This window comes from Halichoerus grypus, chromosome 6 (genome assembly GCF_964656455.1).
Source record: "Halichoerus grypus chromosome 6, mHalGry1.hap1.1, whole genome shotgun sequence".
Classification (NCBI taxonomy): domain Eukaryota; kingdom Metazoa; phylum Chordata; class Mammalia; order Carnivora; family Phocidae; genus Halichoerus; species Halichoerus grypus.
The window spans coordinates 3,494,710-3,499,385 of record NC_135717.1 but is presented as its reverse complement, the minus strand read 5'-3'; the positions used below and the strand labels follow the sequence as shown (position 1 = coordinate 3,499,385).

The window sequence follows — 4,676 nt, the reverse complement described above, 5'->3', positions numbered from 1 at the left end:
TTGTGCTTTTTAGTATAGGGTTTAAAATATATTTTACTAAAATACAGAGCATCTGGCTTATGTCTTATAATACTGTTTTTATTTGAAAAGCTCCAGGAGGTCTAGCACCTGATGCACTGCTTTTCACTCAGAAATATTTTCGGAGCACCTACTCTCAGCTGGGCGCTGTCCTAGATGTGAAAACGCAACTGGGGGCAAAACAAAGCCCCTTTCCCTGGAGCTTCCGCCGGGAGGGGATCGAGTTGGCAGCACCCAGCACGGCAGCAGCATAGGGTGGCGGGCGCCAGGAGAAGTAGAACAGAGCCGGAGGGTGGGGAGTGGAGGAGGGCAGGGGGCACATTTCCCTCTAATGTGGTGCCATTTGAGCAACAATCAAAAAGAAGCAGTCGATATCAGAGGATCAATAGATATTGACTGAGTGAACGTACACTGTATATAAAAAATCCCCCACTTAGAGCGGCACGTGTCCGGGAGATGCCACACGATTGGCTCCAGCCTGTGGCCGCCGAGGGAGGGCCGTGGACTTGACAGACCCCAGCCCCCGCCTGGACCAAACTGACAGCGTTTTCCAGACCAGGGAGCAACAGGGCTTGTTTTAACCAATGGTGCGCATACCTATGGGCTCATTCTGTTCTACCCACAACAGAAGTTGTCCATTATCAATTAGCACTCCCCTGTCCAGAATCTAAACCTTGCACTTCTGCTCGGTGCTTTTCCTCATGGACACACACTCCTCCTCTGCGTGTGAACAGGCTCTGCTCTGTACATTTTGTTTAAGCTCTGGCCATCTTCGTTTTATGTTTTGGTGGAATCTGTTCTGATCGAAATAAAGATACAAAGAGTCAAAGATCTGAAAAGGCCAAAATTAATTTTTATTTATCTGCAAAGCCTTGCACGTGTGAGGATTAGCTTAATTTTGGTTTCTTTGTTGTCTGTGGCCTCTAGCTATTCTTCCTCACTGCCGCCGATCCCCGCTGAGACGCGGCAGCCCCGAGTCCTCACCGGGCGGTTGTTCCAAGAACGATGACCAGCGGCGGAAACCAACTCCCAAAAGCCTTTCCGAGCAGGTCTTCAACCCAGTGCATGGCCAGAAAAACATCTCTGTGAAACTCAGGAAGCAAGAGACAATTTGCTTTCTGTAGCAGACGAACTGCCAGATGTTTGCAGTGGGGCTTTCAGCTGCCCAGGTTTCTGGGGAATGTGCTTCTGGTGCTGACGCAGCATCTGCTCGGCGACTCTGGACGCCCAGGGTGTGGAAGCGCACGGAGCCGAGAGCTGAGCCATAACTCAGCAGCTTCTGCTCATGATGTTGAAGATGTCGGTTAGTGTAGTTACCACTTGAGGCACAAACTTTGTCTTCGTGGTCTGCAGTATTATATTATGCCATTCAATAAAGATATAAATTGAACATGAAACATACTGTCAAATGCCTCATGTACTTCAAAGTGGAATTTATATACTATGCTGCTAATATAAATTAATACTGATGTGTTATGTTTATAATATAATGATATAATAGAATATAACAATATAATACAATATTCATAGGATGACTTGGTTGTTTGGTCATCTCAATCCTTGGAGGAATAGCTTTAAATCAGATAGAAAGAGCAGAAATCCAATTTGATTGTTAAATAGCTGGGATTTAAGCCACCAAAACTTTGCTCACTAATTAGGTTGGAACTTTGCGTCTTGAGCCTTAATGAGCACATAAATCGATGGTGATTCTGTTTAAAATGCGGAGTCTGGTTCGGAAGGTCTGGGGTGGGCCCTGAGAACCTGCGTTTCTGACCAGTTCCCAGGGGGCCAGCTGCTGCTGGGCCGTGCACCGCATTCTGAGCAGCAGGGGCCTGGGGCCTCCCCGTGGACAGCCTGGAGACCCGGGTGTGCCGGCCATGAGTCCTGGGGGTTGAGATCTCTCTCTGCAGCAGACCCTGGGGGCAGTGGGAGCCCTTGCACGCCCCTCTTGAGCCAAGAGCACCCCACACCTGTACTCAGCCGTTCTGTTTCTCTCCACGTGCCACACCAGGCTAAGAACTAGCTTTGAATTTAGAGACACGGGACCATGCATATCGTCACATTCTTTAGATTTCAAGGGACAGAAAACCACAATCCAAAATGATTTTGATGAAAAGGAGACACGGGTTCATGTATTTGGAACATCTGGGAATAGGCCTGGCTTTAAGCATTTAAGTGATGTCACCCGGACCCAGTGTTTCACTACATTCTCCTGGTTCCACTTACCCCCAGGAGGAGGTTGGCTCCCTCCACGTGTTCACGGACTGCCATCCTTCGACAAGCCCCAGATGGCTGCGCCACGTCGGATGTTATGTCCTCCAAGTTCCAGCCCAGAGTCTCAGCAGGGTCTTGTACCTGATTGGCTCCTGTTGGGTCACAGGTGTCCATGCCTGTGTGAATCACAACTGTCAGCAATCAAACTGTGATCGAATTGTGTCCTCCAAAGAGATGCTGAAGCCCTAACCCCCAGTAACTGTGAATGTGACCTTATTTGGAAATAGGGTCTTTGCAGATATAATTAATCAAGACGAGGTCTTGAGTACGAATGGTGTCCTCATAGAAAGGAGATATTTGGGCACAGGGATAGAAAGCAGGGATGGGGGTGACGCCTCCAAAGCCAAGGAACACCCAAGACTGAGGGCAAACACCCAAAGCCGGGAGACAGGACAGAAGAGACCCTCCCTCACAGCTGCAGAGGACCCACCCTGCCACACTCTGCCCTTGGACGCCCAGCCTCCAGACCGAGACAGGACATGCATGCGGGTTAAGCGACGCAGTCTGTGGTCTTTGTTACGGCGGCCGTAGGAATGAGTGCTGCAGGGTGGGGCCCACTGGCCTCTGCACGGTCTTCTGCTCTGTGCCCACCCCCACGACCACCGTGGGGCTGCCCTTCCTTCTCTCCTCTGCAGACTGCCCCGACTCCTTCAAGCGGCCCAGGGGAGAGAGGCCCACCGCACCGCTGACCCCCCAGCTGGAGCCTCTGGGGCCCAGGGGAGAGTTAAGAACCCAGGCAGCTGGGCCCCAGCCTGAGCGTCTGCTTCCCGGAGACCTGGCATGGGGCCCGAGCACGTGCACCCCTGACAAGTGCCCGGGCCACGCTGCCCCTGCCACTCTGAGGACCGTGCTTCGAGAAGCCCTGCCCGAGCCATTTAGGATGCTTAGCTCCAAGCCTTACCGTTCACTGCCTCGTGTGATGGCTCAGACTTTCTGCTCTTCCATCTCAGCCGGCTAAGCCTTGGAGGGGAGCTGAGTTTAGTCAGCCTCGTTTAGAACACAATAGATGCGCAAATTGCCAGTTGGTGTCTAGATTTGGGAGGAAAAAGCTGAAAGCCTCTCTGCAGTTTGTGCGTCAGCAGACGGACCCTTTTACCCACGACATCTTTCCTTTCAACGTCCCCAGCTTTGTTCACGTTTATATACATCCTGACGCGCTTCACTGTGGTTCCCGAGAACCCGGCCTCATTTACAACGTCAGGAAATAAAATTGCACTTGCTTTCCCCAGAGATTTAAAGTAAGGAGTCATCAGTGTAAGTGCTGTTGGTCTTCAGCAGTCTGAGGGAAACAGGAACGCTGCTCCTCAGCTGGAGCCAGGTGCCAGCTCGACGGCCGCGCCCCTGCTGGCTGCCGGCCACCGGCCATTGCCACGCGTCTTCTCAAACGGAGGGATGACAGGCTCTGTCCTTCCTCAGCCCGTAGCACCCTGGCTGTACTCGGGGCAGGCAAGTCCCTTTGTGCCTCCGACCAATGTTCTGTCCCTCTCCCGGCCGCTGGGACTAAGGGATGAAAGCTCGTCCCGACCGGGTGAGGGCCCGTCCTCTCCAAAGAGCCTCGGAACAGAACAGGGCTTGGTCAACAAAACATCAAATCCGTGTTTTATTTACCCAAAAAAGACACCCAATTTACCATGCAGGCAGGGCTGTCTTCTCCTTCAGGCGGAACGGATGGCTACACAGGGATGCACAGAAACACTGGCCGATCGGCAGAGGAAGTGGGGGCGACCACCTGTGCTCGTGGGGTATGGCAGGCCCAATCACTGGTCACGATGCCTCACTTTCCGCGAATGCTCCCTTCTGTGGACTTCCCGGCCCCACTGCTGTTGGGCATTTTCTCTGGCCAAAGGGGCGTTAGCAAGCATGACATGTGCAGGAACCTGAAGTGTGCTGGTATGATTGCGCATACGCTCTTGGCCTTGACTTCTACCTTGACAGAAGAAGAGCTTCCCCTAAATTGCGCCTGCCCTTTCATCTGGACCCCAAGCAAATACACACGGTGCAGACTAGAGTCTGGATCCTAGAGGTGGACGGGAGAGAGGCCAGCCAGACTCAGAGACCCCTCGGTGAGCCCAGCGTAGATCAAGAAACGTACACCATTTTTCTTTGCCGCTGAGATTTTGTGCCCGTTCGTTACACAGCAACATCTGACTGGTACAGAGGCGAAGGCACCGATGGAGAGGTTGAGATGCAAAGTAACCAAATTCCATCACCTCAAATTTACTTAGATGGGCGCTGCTCCCCTATCAGAAACCACAGGTCCATGCATGGATTTTTCAAACACCAGACTCGTTTTTGCCTCCCTCATTATGATTTGCAGGATAATGATGTCATTAAATAGCTTTTAAAACTTTCACATTAGCCAAGTGATGGGATCATAACCAACA

General features: G+C 51.8%; 1 long non-coding RNA gene across 1 annotated transcript; it reads right to left on the bottom strand.

Annotated features, from left to right (window-relative positions):
* Positions 1 to 851: 851 nt before the first annotated feature.
* LOC144382057 (uncharacterized) lies at positions 852 to 3,840 on the bottom strand. The gene is made up of 3 exons (XR_013448442.1): positions 3,194 to 3,840; positions 2,245 to 2,408; positions 852 to 1,365 (listed from the first exon to the last, which is right to left on the bottom strand). It is a non-coding gene; the product is annotated as an uncharacterized LOC144382057 (long non-coding RNA).
* Between the last annotated feature and the right edge of the window lie 836 nt (positions 3,841 to 4,676).